Raw genomic sequence first — 17302 nt, 5'->3', positions numbered from 1 at the left:
GACTACTCTGGGGATTAACTCTGTCCCCAGTGATAGATCTCTGTAGAAGGTGAATCAGTCAGCAAAGTAATTAACTACAGACAGTCAAGCTGGGAAAGTGTTCATGGTCTTCAGTGTCTCCATGACCAATATTGCTGATCAATGGCAAGTCAAGTAACTGTGTGCATACTGCTGTGAAAGGAGGATGAGGAAGGAATATCTACTTGCCCCTACTCCTCACCTGTTGCTGTTGTGGCCTGTCTTGCTCAATGGGGAAAGGCACTACTAAACACTTGTACATAGAACATCAGAAGGGTATCCAGGCTATTGTCTACTCAAAGCCAAAACAAACAGGAATCACAACTCAATCTAGAACTCTGCCCTTCCTTCCAGTTCAAAATAGAGTCTGGCAAACATCCCTATGAGAAGCATTTTCCAAATGAGGAAGAGAGAAAGAGAGAATCTTGTTCTTAGGAGAAACCCACTTTGCTTCTAAAAGACAAAGCACCCAAAAATCAGAATGTGAAAGCCTTCCAAGTAACCCAATCCCCTTCCTCTCCCCCGCCAACATTTTAAACTCAACAACAAATAAACCCTATCCGTTAATTCTACGGTGAATATAATTTGTAAAAGAAGACCGTCTGACGCTTTCTCTGCCCTTTGCTAATTTCCAATATACATTTGTATTCATATCTTTCCAATCTACCAACCAATTCCCCATATTTTTATTTGGGAAATGAACAAGAATTTGATTCAATGAAGTGTGCCTCATATGTCTTTTTCCATGGTAGAAAAGCACACAAAAAAACTTTCATTGAGAGATATTTTGCAGCCTACTTCTGATTTTCTCCCCCGAAAATTGTTTCTCATTTAAAATGAGAGGCAGCTATAAACGCACCGCATGTAAGTACGTGGTAAGTTATATCTGCTGGAATGTAATAAGCCCTGCGATTAATATGAGGTATTGAATGTTAAAGGTGTGCTAACAGAGGACAAGATGGCCTGTGTCAGTAATAAAAAAAACCAAGAAATAGCCTAAATTTGGCTGCCAGATTTTGTGAAATACAGCTTTCTGTCACTACATGACTTCTGATACGTGGGTGCTGTTGAATGTGCCAGTAATGTCACAGCCGCAGAATAGGATCATTGTGTAGGCCAGGCCTCCTCTAATCTGAAAGCTGTCCCTGAGGAATTTTATGTCTCACTAAAATGTGAAGATTTTATGTTTGCCCTGACATTGTACTAAAAATAAAAAGAGCAAGTTACTGCAACCAGTTAAGAAGAGAGAAAAAACTGGGAGATGATTTGCAGTGCAAGCCTTTGCAGGTTTACTCTGAAGTAAGTCCTAGTCTGTTCAATGAGGCTTACTCCCAGGAAAGTGGGTATGCGATTGCAACCTTAGTGCAGCATATCTGGAGCAGGGGTACATAGACCAGGCAACTTCTATGTTTGTACTTTTTTCTCTGGGAAGAGAAGTTGAACAATTGTCTGATATGAAATGGTGGCAAGCCTTGATCATACATTACAGGCATACAGTGATTGCTGCTTTTCTCTGGCTGGAAGACTGAAAATGGAAATTTTATAGTGTAGCACTTCTCAAACTGTGGGTTATACCCAAAAAGTGGGTCATGACCTGATTTTTTTGTGGGTCATGGGGCTGGTGTTACCCAGAAGCTGCAAGCAATTGTGGGCCACTTGTACCCAGAATGCAGCTTCTGGGTAGTGCCAGAGTGCATCCTACTTTGTTGGCCACCCCAGAATGCCTTGTACCCTTGCATTTGGGAATATGACCCGGAAGCCATAAGGCATTCTGGGGCAGAATGCAACTGCTTTGGCCAACAAAGTGAGTCATGGCGGTAAAATTTTGAAAACTGCTGGGGGAGTACATCTAGGGTCATGTAGGCACTACCCAAACTACATTGTGGAAATTTCGTGCATGTGGGTGGAACCCATCCCATGTGATTTCCCCTTTCAAAAATTACCCATGCAGTCTGAATTCATTTCAGACTGGATCCAGATCCCACTGTGAAAACTCTAGCTCCATTCCCAACCTCCTGCCACTGGCAATTTATTTATTGATTTTAGAATTTATTGGCTGCTTTTCCACTGAGGAAAAAGGCCCCTCCCCAAGGGTTGTACATGAGAAATAAATACATATTTATAAAGAATGTAGCCTGTTCAGAATGTACATAATGTAGCCTAAACAGAGAATGGATGTAGACGGTGGATCTATCTCTGCTCTTTCATGAACTTAGCTGAGCAGAAAGAGAAATGGAATACAGCACCAGCCCGCTGTTTCACAGTCCAGTGGCTCCTATGCGAAATGTCTATGAGTGTGGACGTGGAACTGAGTTTTTATCCCTGGGCCATGTATTCATATTATATTTGATCTTACAGGTCTGCGACCTTCTGACTTCAGTCTCAACAAAAAGTGAGAAGTTCCTTGTTTGCCTGTCAGAAAAGGCTTACAAGACGTTGGAAGTTTCTGCCAAGGTCTATTGTCTGTTATAATCAAAGTTTGCTTTAGGCTAGAGACACAGGTTGTTAAACGAGATTACCCTCTGGCTTCCAAGAACACTGCTGAACTTCTGGCTAGAAGTGGTGAGATTACCACTTCTGGCTAGAAGTGGTGTGGAAACAGGGCATTTCCTGGAAAGCTGCTGCCCTTAAAGATTACTATTGATAAAATTAATTAGGGATTTTAGGAAAAATGCTTTTCAACTTTTTAACTGTGGTCTAAATAAAACCGAATATCCATATCAAATTCTAACAACACCCTTTGACCCAATCATGTGAGGAAGGGCTGGTGCACACAGGTGTCCCCCCCCCCCAGTGCATCATTCTACCCCCATATAGTCACATGGTGGAAAGAAAATGACTGACACTCCCCTGAGCCTAAAACGTAATATTAAAGTACTCTGAAGTAGGATATAAAGTAATACCAGAAATATGGAAAATTACATTGTGTCTTCTGCAATGTAACCCTAGAAATAAAGCTGAACACACTTAACTTTTAAAATAATGATTAGTCTCTCTGCACATGTGTCTGCATGTTTGCCCTTCTATAAGGAGCTAACTCTATGATGTTTAAGTAGTCTAGGACCACAGACTGCAAAATGATGTATCCTATTCCTTTTCTGTAACCTTTTCTGAAGGGTCTTCAGAGGCATACTCTGGTGCTTTACCTCTTGTGCCACCAGCAATCTGGTTCCTCAGCAAGTGAACTATATACAGTAGGTTAAGGACACCCTCAGCCTGGGTTGACAATCAAGTCAGCTAAGCCCCACTAATCTGGACCCTTCAAACCATATTAAGCTTTGTGTTCTGAACTAACATCTCAGTTGGAGCAGCTACTGACTACATATAGCTACAACATCTCTTTGTGTCTCACCTCAACCTTCACCTCGCCTGTCTTCTTAGGAAACGAATCCTCAACTAGTCTCAACTACAGTATTCCTCTGACTCTGGCATAGCAGATTGTGATCTGCTTGCTTGCTTTGGCCTCAGTCTTGTCCATCTGAACTTCTGCCTTGTCTCAGTATCCAACAACCACATGCACACACTTCCCAGAATCTGCAGAGGCAGACCTTGAGATGCCACTTCTCTTATAATATCTGGGCAAATTGGAATGTTCCAGCTTTGATTCAGGGGCTGTCCCATCCATGATGCCAACTGAAGCGGTCACCTCAGGCAGCAGACTGGTGGGATGGTGCTCATATCTGTTCTCCTACTAGCCTCCACGGCTCCTCCCATTCCCTGGATTGGAAGAAGGGGACAAAGAGGAAGAAGAAATGTGGGGGGGGGAGTGCTGAACTGGGGCATTGGAGAGTGGGAGGGGCAGAGGCTGGCACATCATCAGGTAAGGCTGCAATCCTAACCACACTTTCCTGAGAGTAAGCGCCATTGAACAAAATAGGACTTACTTCTGAGTAGACCTGGTTAGGCTTGTGCCCTAAGGGGGGCAGCATTTCGTATGCTGCCTCAGGAAGTCTGGGGTTGGCCTTGCTTTGGTGAAATATCTGAATGTGGAGAGAAGGCTAAAGCATTTCAATACGATTAGAGACTTTAGTGTAGTTTATATGTATGTCAACCTAGGATGTGAGTCATTCCTGCTTCTTGTGAGCATTAGACATCTTCTTTGAAGTCTGTAGTGAAATTGTGTGTGTGTCCCTTTGTTCCTTTTCTAGGGAAGTAGAAAAGGGAGGGGTTCACTTTAAATGAAGATGAAAGGAAGGAATTAGTACTCTTCAATTAGGAAGTGGAGTAGTTTTCAGCTAGGAGATAATACTAGGGATGTAACACTCTTTTGCTGTTCTGTGTAGTGAGAGCAAAGGAAAGTGTAGAAAGTGTGGTGGGTTAAGGTATGAAAGAGCTCACCAGATAGAGATTGAGCTTATCAATCATTTTAGATTTTATGTGGTTATGTTGGATGGGGAGTTAAATTTGAGGGATTATATAACCAGTGAGTGTTTAGGGGGGAGGGGGAATCAGGGTTTTATTCTGTAATAGAAGTTTGTTCTGTTAATTACAATAATGGGGGGTGGTTGAAGTTTTGTTTCTCCGCCTCTCTTTTGTAATATTAAATTCTTATTTACCCTTCCCTTGTCTGGATTACCAGGTGATGACCCCCTTAGTTTTATTGAAAGATTGCAGGGCTCTGCCCAGGAAGCCGTTCTGGGAGATTTGGGGAAGCCTGGGCTGGTGGCAGAGAGAAATATATTCTATCACACTTGACCATGACAAAGTCTGGGGTAGGTGGAGAAACCCTGCAAAGTTGGAACTAATTTCCAAAGTGAAATGGGATGCTCCTGCACATGAAAAAAAGCTATGGAATTTTAAAGGGGAGAAAAGGATAGTACAACAGCTTCCTAACTCTGGTCCACATGTACCTAGGTGGCCTTCAAAAACAGCCACTGTTGCCTTTGTGGTTCCCAATCTGGGGGTTGTGAGCTGTAGTTGGATATACTTACCCAAAGGGTCCCAACTGTCTTAATGGGACAGGAAGTTTTGGAACCACTGCCTTAGCATCTATAGGAGAGGGATATATTCTTGCAAGAACAGAAGATAGTAGAAATTGTTGGACAGATATTTAAACTGAAGGACAGGATGAATGTTTTTTGGAATATACAAATAAAAAATATTTTGTTCTGGACCGCTCAATTTTATCCTAGCAGTCTGAAAATTTCACTACATCTCTATTTCTAATTTCATTGGGAACATCAGGTTTAAGAGCATCAGAGGCTTCGGCTTCTAATCTAACAATTAACTATTCAATACTTCCTTCAAAATCAAATAACCATAAGGTTTGGAGTCGGTTGCTATAGTTTGTACCTGCACCTGGAGCAACTGATGGTAAAAAGATTTAGAGGAATCCCATTGTACTGATTCATTCATAATAAACGATAAGTATTTTAAATTTACAAAATCATTGTAAAATATATTGATTTTTTTTTTCTTTAAAAACGTGTATTGCATTTCTGTTCTGAGTCTGGAGAATATGTTCTTTTATATGCAGATTTTGTAATCCTTTTTGCTTAGCACCATAAATTTGAAAATTTAGATCAATATGCCTGACAATGTTTGAAAGTGATATATTTTTATGCTGATATTTGCAATACAGAATAAAGGCATTCTTGTAATTTATTAAAATCATCTATACTGTGAGGGAGATTTATAGCTTTAATAACTTTGTCATGTTAATGTGTATATTTTAGTGATATATTCAGGCAAGCAAGAAATGAACTTATTTTATGCTACTGTTGGGGGGAGGGGAACCCTTCCTAATATTTTCCAGCATTTACAGTACAGTCCTAAGTAGGTTCACTCAGAAGTATGCTGCAGTGTGTTCAGTGGGATTTACTTGCTAGTAATTGAAATTTCAGACCGAAGTTGGGCAGCTCAGTCCTGTTGGATCCATACGGTGGTGGATCTGCTGATCTGTGCTGGTGTGGTGCCACAAAAGAAACACTGCTGTCATGCACTTTAGGACCACTGGCACCAATGACCAGAGGCCTATGTACATGCCAATGACCCACCCAGGCTACACCATAGCAGTTAGATTGGTGGTGGGTTGTGGGTGGTTCCGGTGAGGATCAGGGTGGGGAGTGGACGGGGCAAGGGGCAAGAGGGTGTGGGAGTGGGTGGATTGTCAGAGCAGCACACATTCGGATCCTATCCCTCTTTCCTAACCTGGACGTGCATGATGAGGCTTCTTGGACTCATGCCAGCTAAATGCACTTAGCCTTGACTTTAGCTGAGCGTAGGATACTTCTTCCCCTGGGGGCTGGGGATAAGAATAGGCCCTCAGTTTGGCTGTACTTGTCGTAAGAGGTGACTAAACAGCCACCGGGTAGATGGGGCTCGTCAGCCTGGGAAGGCAGCTCATCTGAGAGAAGGAAAACTCTGATCCCAAACCTCCACTGCCTTGTGGCTACATCCAGTTATGGAAAAGGCTTCAGGAGTCAACCTCAAGGCAAAATCCGGAGCCGGAGTCCCTGAGGCAGTTCATGGCTGAACACAGTCACGTTCTGGCAACTCCTGCGACGCCGCTGGAACCAACCGTATTGGCCTCTGCCTTTCCATTGGACCATTTCAGCGACGTGGAGAGGGGGGATTTGCTGCATGGGTAACAGCCTATCCTCCATACCTACTTTACCCAGGCTTCGCACACTGGAGAGGACACTCTGTTCCAGAACCACCATTCAGAGTGTGACACCATAGTCTTCCGAGACTGAAGGATGCCAACTCAGGATACTTCTGAAGGTCACCCTTGTACTTCCAGTGGAGTAGTTCATGGGTCAAACAAACAACAAAAGTTGGACATTTCTTCTGTCTTGTAGATTCTCAACATAATATCCTGTTAAAATGTGGACAAGAAGTTGCTTAGTTGCCATTCCCTACTTTCAACTCATCTGTCATTTGCTTCTGTCTCATTTCGGCTGCTCTCTTAACAAGATGTGTTTTTCTGGCCTGAGCCTCATTTGCCATTCCCCATGGAACTAATTCTCTCTGCTTTTCTGTGTATTCATTGGCATTGTGGGTGTCCAAATGACAGCCAGATGGAGGAGCTAGAAATAGGTTCTTCCAAGTCCTTCAGTATTGTGATGGTGGGGTTAAAGTAGGCTCCCTCTCAAGTACCTGGGCAGGATGAGGCAACTCCAGAGAAGACAGCCAGTCTCCTTTTATGCTCTGATGAGTGTTGGGAAAGGTAGAGAAAGTTTCCAATATGTTCCAAAGAGCTCCTGTGAGCTTCATATAGCTGGACATGCCAAGTAATTTGCCATCATTGTCTAATGCTTGGGACAGCAGCTGCCTGGAGTGTCACACAGAGAACAATTCCAACAAACGACAAGGAGATATTTTTCATTCAGGAAAGAAAGATCCCACGGGCATATAACAATTGATTCTTGGGAATGAAAACTACAGAAGTGTCCAAAGGCACCTCATAAAACTATGAGTGCCAAATACAATTAGGTTAGCTTTAGTAATTAGAAAATTCCCTTCCAGTTGCTTCCTGTCAACATCATGTCCCAAATGTCTAAGAAGTCCTACCAGCATTATATACTGGATAAAGGGGGCTGGATAAACCAGTTGAGTGGTTTATCTTAGTTTTCAGTGAACTCAGCAGGCCTTCCTGCTGTAGCCTTCCTGCTGCCACTGCCTTGTTGCTCTAATTTTTCATCCATTTGAAACCCTCCTGTTTTAAATCAACTGAGCATCCGTAGCACAGATGGGCTCTAGCCTGTTCTGTCCATGCTGACCTGAGTTACTTCACTGAATACATCGAACAGCACCCTGTTGTCTACAAATGCTCAGTCACAATGGGATTCTTTCTTCACTGTATGTATCATTTTAGTGTTTTAATATGGATCGAAAGATTCCAGCTGCTATATCACAGAACTGGTTAGAAGTGTGTTAGCATTTTGGCTATATGCTTTGAGATGAGTTGAAAGCAACAGGCAGTCTTATCCTACAAACAGTTGTTTTTGCACAGAATTGCATGAAACCTTTCCTATTTCTGTAGCTATTTCTAGCTTTCTGTAAAGGACCTCTCATGTCCAGGAAGTTTATCTAGAAAGGCAGAAATACCGTTTTCATGGTGGTAGGATTTGCCAAATAGATAGACCACATGTTAAGTTGCACTCTATCAGAAGTGTTTATTGTTACTGCCCAGCTAAAGTGATGTCTGGCATACTAGTGCTTGCTCAGAGTGACTCCTGATTAGTTATTGCACAAAATGCCTGACTGTTTTGTAACTTTTACAGTTGTCATTCTGTGCAATTATTTTGATTGTCCAATAAGTCACAATTTTCTTTTTTTTCATAGATCCCTGTTAACTGTTTGGAAATTGTTGCTTTATTCGGGTCAGCTTAGAGCCCAATTCCATCCTTTACCCCCTCTGGCCAATGTAACCACACCACAAATGTGCACACTGCATCCAAGGGAAAATGTGAAATAAGTATAAAACATTTATACTTGCCTCCAGGTAAACCCTGGGGCTGTCTAAGGGTCTCCTCGGATGTACACCACATCATTTAGTAATGTATGTTAGAGGAAAGGAGCAGGAAGCTTCAAAAAGGAGGGGATAGGATCCAACATGCACCATTGCCACTGGATCTAGCCCTCCCACTGCATCCCTGCCCCAATTCCTCCATCTCCCTGCCCAGTTTCAACCCTAGTCTGTCCCTTCCCTGCCCACCCCGACCCCCTGCTGCCTTATTTGGTCCAGTGGGTGCGGTGGGGTCTGGCGGCAAGGCTGTGATGGTCACCACTGATGCTTGCAGAATGGCCACTGATAACAGTGGAAGTCACAATGATGTCATAATGGACTCTGCACACCTATGGAGGATTGGGCCATTCTTTTCTGCAAATTTTCAATTTTAACTCCTATAAAGGAAAACAACGAATCATAGTTTTGATCGTCCCAATATACCATCTAGCCAAGCGCAAAGATTGAATTTTCATGATTCATCATCAATGAATGTTCCCTGAGTTCAGCTGATACATATATAGGTCTAAGGGCACAGACTCAACACTGGCACAGGATTCTAAAACATATCTCCAAAGCCACATCAGTATAGTCACACATCTTGACTCTGGAAATTAAGGTGTTTCTTCTGAGTTCTTAATGAGATGTGAAACAGAATTTGCCAAGTGTCTTGCTTCAAGAGTTTCTGGGCAAACCAATGACAGCTAAATGAAACCACTGACTTAGACCTCAATTCATCAGATGTGCCGGGCAGGCTCCTTTGAAATGAATTTGTGCAGCTGCAAAACTGTGACCTGAGATCAAAGATACATCTACTAAGAACAAAGAATTTAAGATTAACAGGTTTGTTTGCTTCAAAGATCTAAGTTAGGACAGTATTCAAATGGTGGCGTCATGGAGTGTACTTAATTTTAATGGGCTAAAGCACACCAAACTCTGTGTTGAATGGTGGTCACTGACATCTAAGTTCTCTTAAGCACAGTTTATTTTGCATTGAATTGTGGCTATTATGCTTATTTTTCAATTCACCCATCACAGAGAATAGTTTTCCTTTTTTTAGATGCTGCCTTTGTACATGTGAACATTTTGTCTACCTTATCACATCCCTAATTGAAAGAAATATTAAGGCTGAATAGAGCTTTAAAAGAATCTCGTTTAAATAGCTCTGCTCTGGCTTGTGAAGTGTAGCTAATGTGTCCTAGCATGTCCCCTGAAACCTCTGGCTCTCTAATGATTATCTGCCCTAGTTAATATCTTACAATCTCTAACTGTTAGAAAAAGTAATGAAATACACAGATGTATGTGCTCCATGTTATTTCTAGCACCATTGATTTTATTGTCTGGCTATGGGCTAGTTAAAGGCATGTTTTCTTGTCACTGTTAAACTGAGTACTTCTTAATTTCATTGAGTGCCTATTTGGGTGGAATCCACATGACTGCTTCCTCCATGGTGGCTGCTTTAACAAAAAAATGTCTTATCTTACAAGATCTGTGGCCCTATCCTATTTATTAGTAGCACCAGTGGAATGTGTATTTCGCCAGCACGTGCTGGCACAAAAGTGTCATAAAGCACCTTGCAACAGCGCAGAGAGCTGGTGCGCCAGTGGGAAGGCAGACACTTCCCATGCACACTATTGGAGCAAAGGACACTGGACCAGGTAAGTCTGACACAGGAGTGGAAGGAGGGCAGGGAGGCAGTGGAACAGGGTGGAGGGAGGGCGGCAATGGGGGCAAGGTGGTTGGATCAGACCTACGATGGGGCTGGAATCGGCGGTGCTAGCACATACCTATCCTATCGCCCTTCCTGTGCCCAATCAGCCTGAACAGATCAACTCAGACTCAGAGGTCTGAGTTGACTCATTGTGGCTGCTAGAGCTTACCCTGGGGCAAGGGAACAAATATCCCCTTACCCTGAAGAGACCTCCAGAAACCAAGATTCCCTGTGGGATGCAGCGTAGCCTGCTCTGGCGTAGCTATGTCATTCTACTGGAGTTTAGTTAGGACTGAGCTGCTAGCTGCGTGAAGAGTCAGCATTTGTAACCTCAGAGTAAGAGGGATATTCTTAAATTTCCCAGTGGCTTGGAAATCTAGAGAAGCAGATGAGGGTGATGGTCATATTTGATTCACCACTGGGTCAGAGGCAAAAACAACCAATGCAGCTGGTTTGCCACAGATTAAAGAGACCAAGAGGAAGTGTTTATGTTTAAGGATGTCCTCACCCTTAAACTTGCATTATGTATGAGGTTCGTATGGTGGCGCTTAGGATATCCTTTGGTTCTCCCTTGAACATTTATGACTTATCTTCAGCTAATTAATTCTGGCTTTCCTTGTAACCTTTCACTATATATAAATCCAGTATAAATGTGACCTTTGCATCAAGCCTCTTAGGGCTTTATAATCTCTGGTTCATATTTTCAGGATTGCCTCTGAAAAGAAGGGGAAAAAATCTATTGAATTCTGCTTGATCTAGGCTTTGAAGAGGCAACAATCCTTCATAATTGCTTCCCCTTTTCAGAATCTTCCAGCTGTATAATTTAGTTGGTGTTAATCTGTAAGAGGGCAATGAATTAATCATTCAGTTCCATGCCACCCTAATCACATCTTAAGGAGAAGCCATGAACTAAGGGTGTGCATTAAGTTTAGGTTGATTGGAAAAATGCAACACATTAACCCCTTTTATTTCATTTGCCACTTGTGGCAAAACAAATAGAAGGGAAACAAATTTGTTCCAAGTGAGCAGCAATCCATTTGTTCCCATCAACCCCCTTTGTTTTGGATTCGCCTTCCCTAGCTAGAGAGAGGGAGGATGACCATGTAAACTGTTCATGAACTTTAATTTAGATGCCTTCTAAGATGTACATAATGTACATAATCACCCAAAATGTACATAATCAGATAAAAGAAATATAGAAACAGAGTCTTCTTGACTCTCAGAAACATTCAATTACAGAACAGCAAGGGAAGAGGCATGCAGGAATATAACACAGAGGAGCAATATATGGCCCCATTTTTTCTACCTCTGTTGCTCAAATTTCTATTCAAGAAAAAAACAGACAACATATGATTGCTTCATTGTGCCTTCATTTGTGTTCTGTTGAGAAAAAGTGAGAGGAAAGGAACCTTGTGGTTTTTAGTGCTTTGTGCAAAAAGGAGGTCCTTTTTCAGTTCAGAGCTCATCACTTTCTTTTTTTGGGTCCCTTTTTTCTTTTTGAGTCGGGTGGCAGCAGCAGTGGACAATCGGGGTGAATTTAAGCACTCGTTATTTACAGAGCTGGAAGCTTGAAAGCTTTTGCTTTCAACCTTTGGGTGATATTTTTGTGGCTCTCCTTAATGTGAATCTCCAGGATAAAAATAACTCAACCAGTGTGCAACAATGATTTGACTCAAGTCAATCTTAAAATAAATATATGGTAATTAGGGGGGTTGGAAAAGAACCTTAGAAAGAAACAAAAAAGAGGAAAATGAGGGGTGGTTTCTTTGAAGGGGGTATGTTCTCAAATTGCCTTATGGTTCAGTCCTATGGGCCATTTACAATGTCGGATCTATTGATCTGCTGTTGTAAATGGTCCTGCAACAGCACACATGTCATGCCGTCATCCTATGTGATGGAATTACAGCTGGAAACAGCCAGTTACTCTGCACATGCACCAGGCTTGCCTGAATGCTCCACTAGTCCAGGTAAAGTGGCAGAAAGGACAGTTCATGGGTGGTTTGGGGAAGGTTCTGCGCAGTGAAAGGGGCAGGGGGAAGCATAGTAGAGGGCATGGATCTCAGCAGCAAAACCACCAATCCTATTCCTGTTCCAACCTGCCCTGCCCTGCCCCATCCTCTTCTTGGATTTACACCAACAAAATAACTGGTGTGGGTCTGAGGAGACCCATAAGCAATCAGATGGCCTACCAGGAGGTTTAAAAAGTTTTTACTGACCTCTTACTGAATATGGAGTATGCAATGCGTGTTCTGGCTGCATGGCTGTACAGCATTAGATATGACTGAGCTCTTAATTTTAGATTTCTTTGCTTCTTTGTGCTGCTGGCAGTGAAATATCTTGGAAGAGGACTGAAACTACAGTGGTGGAAGTAGGGCTTCATTATTACTTTCATGGGCCCTATGGAATTTTGCCTTCATAACCCCCATAATAATATCTTATTTCTGATATAACTTTAAATGTTAACGTGTTTTTTTTTTTTCTGTTTCAGGCAAAATTAATCAATTTTTATGTGTCCTAAAATTCTTCTTTTTCTGATTTGAGGGAAAAAAATTCCACAGGTGGTTCATAGTGCACCCTCTCCTTTCTCCTTTAGAAAGCAGTTAAAGACCCATTCGCATTATATCAAGTCTTCTCTGATTTTCAGCCTAATTTACCACAACTCCCTGCAAAGAGATGCAGCAGCACCTTTGTGGTGTCAGCTGCTTCTTGTGGGGGACTTTTGGACTTGGAAGGCCAAGACATGTGTTCCCTTTCCCCACTAGGGTAAGCCCCTGCCAGCCCAGTGGGTCAACTTGGACCTGTACCAGTGATATTACAGGCACATGTCCATGTTGAATCAGGAAGGTGGATCAGGCCTTGGAAGGGAGTTAGGACTGGACAGGTGCCACTGCTGCTGAAACTGCCCCCTTCCTAGACTGATCCACCCTCTTCCCTGCCTAATCTCCTTCCCATTTCACCCACCCCTGCCCCATTCCGCCCCCTCCTCACCTACCTCCTGGCCCCTGTGCAGCCTAACCATTATCGGTGGGTGTCCATTGGCAGCTGATATGTGGGGTTGGCTGCTCACTGCTTCTGGCAGTGACCAGTCCAGCTATTATCCTTAACAATGGCCAGAAACTGCTGCCTAACTGACAGATAAGATCTGGCTGTTTGCTATGTTATGTTAATTTTTAAATCTTTTAATGTTTTCTTGTTTGTACCTTGGTTTTTTATATTTAAATTTTGCTGATAGCCATGTTTGGGTCCTTTAGGAAAGAGGCAGGATACAAATCTCTTAAAATAAAAGTAGTATTGAGCCTGAAAAAAAAAGAAGGAAAATCAGTTCCTTTGGTGTCATGTTTACTTCTAGTAGCTGGCTGACTTCACGAGAGAAACATGATGTTCCAAAATGTGTTTAAAAAAAACTATCTTTAAAAACTGTCAGGAACCGATCAAATCTGATTCTTCTTGCTAGATCAAGGTTGCATGGATACCAGTTGAGGGGAAAGAAAAACGCATGATGGAGCAACTGCCACAAAGCAATGCTACATAAGGCATCTAAAGAGAGGCAACCAGCAGAAATCCAAATCTGAAGTAGGACTGATAGCTCCCCTTGGCTCAGTACAGAATTGGTTTGTTTTAATTAGCATTCTTAGCAAATTATCAGAAGAAGTGCATCTATTTTCTAAGAGATCTCCTGGCTTGAGGTGTGATCCTGTTGGTTCGACATTCACGTTTTTGTCCAAATTGCTGCCATTTTTTTTTCTCCAGTGAGTTTTCAACTTACCTCAAGATTTCATCTATTTTCAATCCAAGTTCTGGATGCTTTCTTCTCTCCACTCACGTTGATAAGTGCAGGATCCTCAAGAAGGGCCCTCAGCAAATTGGCCTCCATGAGCTCCTCCTACCAATTCAAGAGAATTGGTCATCACCACCACCACCACACAAAGGCTATGAACACAGAGGCAGTCTAAAGAATCAGTAGTCAGTGTGGGCTATGTGAGGTGCCTTATTCAACTCCACTGGTTGGCAAGGGGGTAGCAAAAGAGATGGTCCTTTTCTCATTTGTTTTTAGTGAGCAGGAAGCAGATCAATTCAGCTTGTGTCTGCAGCAGGCTGGACGCATACAGCAGCAGACTTGGGGTAAAGGACACACCTCCTTGCTCCCCCATGATCCATCACTGAAGCCGTATGAGGTCATCTCATGGTTCAGCCAGCCCTACCTTTGATATCACCCTGGTTTCATCCCTGTCTTCTTTCCACTGGACAAACTGAAGGCAACATCTTCCACACACAGCCCTGCAGTACAGGCTAGGTCAATCCCATTTGAACAGCATACAAGTTGACTCTGTAATAACATGCACTTATGTGACCCACTTCTTTTGTGCTGTATTGCATAAGACAGTCTTCTGTGCGAGGGGCAGCACTGTGCTTGTCGCCTAGTAATGAACATTGATTTGCAGGAAAAGGTCTAGTGAGCTATAAATATCTGAAAAATTCATTTATGACACAACAGTGAAAGGTCCTTTTCTTGTATGAAGAAATTTTCCCAATCACTGCTGAGTTACTGGGAGAAGGGGAAAAACTATGCGGGTGTGGGTATGAAGCAGAGAAGAGCCTCACTGGTGGTAGAAATGTAAGAATGAAAAGGAAGCTGCAGGGCAGGAAGTCTTGGTGTAGAAGGCATGGATCAATAAAGGTGTTCAATTAAAGTTTTGGCCATGAATCAAAACTAGAGTTTTGATTCATCGCAGCTCACAATTTCAGCTCTCCCACAATGAGACCTCTTCTCCCCACCTCTCCTCTCTACTGCTAGCTTCCTATACAACAAACTTTGCAAGCTAGTTTACATGCAGCCTGCCAAAGCCATTTGGTTTCCAGAAGGGTAGGAGTGGCTGTGCTGTTACCGAGCATGCCATGCTTTTAGATGCATGAGGTGCCCATGAGGGAAATCTATTGTGTGCGAAGGTACTGAGTGCGGTAATCAATGGTACAACTCAGTGGAATAGCATGAAAAGAAGGAGAGAGGCAAGGTTAAGATGCAACAGTGGGTAACTTGATTTGGGGGGTATTAATACAAGCAGGGCTTTTTTTCTAATGGAACGTGGGGGGATGGAGTTCCGGCACCTTTTTGCAGGGGCCCCTCCCCTTTGGAGGCATTCCAGGAGGGGGGGAGCAAAACAGAGGCATTCGCTGGGTGGGTGCTGGGGGGTGCAGGGTGGGCGGGCGCCTGGCCCCTGCCTGACCGTACAACGATCCCCTCCTGCCCCATCTCCAAGCTCTCGCCTGAGCCCAGCCCGCCTTCCCCCCCCCCCGAGCCGGAGAGCCCAAGCATGTCTACTCAGAAGTAAGTTCCATTGTGTTCAATGGGGCTTACTCCTGGGAAAGTGTCATAGCCTTTCAGCCTGAGTAGACAGGCAGAGGAAGGGCTCTGTGGATGCAGTCCTCTCCACACTTTCCTGGGAGGAAGCCCCACTGCCTCTAATGGGACTGACTTCTGAGTAGACAGCCTTAGGCTTTGGCTCTGAGGCTGCAGTCCTCTCCACACTTTCCTGGGAGGAAGCCCCACTGCCTCTAATGGGACTGACTTCTGGGTAGACAGGCACAGGATTGGGCCCTGAGGCTGCCATCCTATCCACAGTAAGCCCCATTCACTAAAGTGGAACTTACTTCTGAGTAGACATGCATAGGATTGGGCTCTTAGGCTGCAATCCTAGGCGCTTTCCTGGGAGTAAGCTCCATTGACTAGAACGAGACTTACTTCAGAGTAGACATGCCTAGGATTTGACTCTTAATCCTGGCAGAGATATATATCTGCACCCGTTTTCACATGCTAAGGGCAGGTGAAAAGGGATTCCATGTGTGTACAATGTGCTGTCCAGCCTTGCCAGAGATCCTCCTCATCCTTCCCCCACAAGCACGCCCTCTGCCAGCCAGCGTTTGCAGCTCCTCTCCAGCAATGCACCGCAGCTGCTCAGGGCAGCAGAGAACATACAATTGCATGCCAAGCACCTTCCCAAAGACACAGAGTATTCCGATACCTGAATTAAACCATATTTAATTGCTTGTTTGCACCTAAGGATGTGCACCTATGTGCACCCAAGGATCCCTCTCGTGTAAGAGTTTCTTTTTTGTTCTTACTCCCACAGTTGCTTAGAGTAATTTTACTATATGGAACTCATGTAAGCCATTTTTCGGAATCCATTCACTGCTTCCTCTCCTCGAAGTAGTGCCACACTACACGCTACAAGTGCACCTGTACAGTATTTTTCCCCATGTGTAGAAAAAATAGCTAGGGGGAAGGGGATGTGGAGATTGACAGCCCAATCCTATGCATGTCTACTCAGAAGTAAGTTCATCTTTAGAGGGGAAGCACATAAAAAATATTTTATTTCTCCAATAAAAAATGGTTTATAAATAAATAAATAAATAAATAAATAAATAAATAAATAAAAGATTAACAAGTTGTGAGTTCCTGCACCTTTTTATTTACAAAAAAAGCACTGAATACAAGGGAAATCAAAATCAATGCGAGGTAATGTACCCAATAATCACTCACACAACTGAATCCTAAACATCAGCAGCAGATCTTGGGTAACAGATAGGGGTGCTTGATGCAGCACCAGCGAGTAGCTGAGCAATCCACAAGCATCTGTGGCAGCCAGCAGGCGAACAGTTTAAATGAGGGACCAGTGCCGCAGTTTTTTTATACCTAAATTCCCATACGGGAGGCCATTGTGTTCTGAACATGACAAGGAGCTTTACTTTGCATCTTGGTAGCCCTTGATTGATCATCATCTATTGCATCCTGCTGAGGGTGGAAGCCAGTGCCTCAATTAGCATGCAACTATTAATTAGATTTGGCTATGGAGTTAGTAAGGGAAGCTAGGGGTTGTTTTTTTTGTTTTTTTTTCTTTATTCCTCTTAGAAAACCAATGGGTTAAAATACAGAAATACTGGGTTATTGAGAGAGAGAGAGAGAGAGAGATGTAGACTGTATTGGGATAATTTTCCAGATCCCATTGTGGCTCTGGTCATATATAATATATATGGAGTAAATGCCACAGTCTGTGCTACCAATACGTTATTGGGGACCCTGAGGCATTGGGTGCCATCCAATCACTCTGATGGTGTATGGTGAATTT

This window comes from Tiliqua scincoides, chromosome 3 (genome assembly GCF_035046505.1).
Source record: "Tiliqua scincoides isolate rTilSci1 chromosome 3, rTilSci1.hap2, whole genome shotgun sequence".
Classification (NCBI taxonomy): Eukaryota; Metazoa; Chordata; class Lepidosauria; order Squamata; family Scincidae; genus Tiliqua; species Tiliqua scincoides.
The sequence above is the reverse complement of the archived record's forward strand: the minus strand, read 5'-3'. Positions refer to the sequence as shown.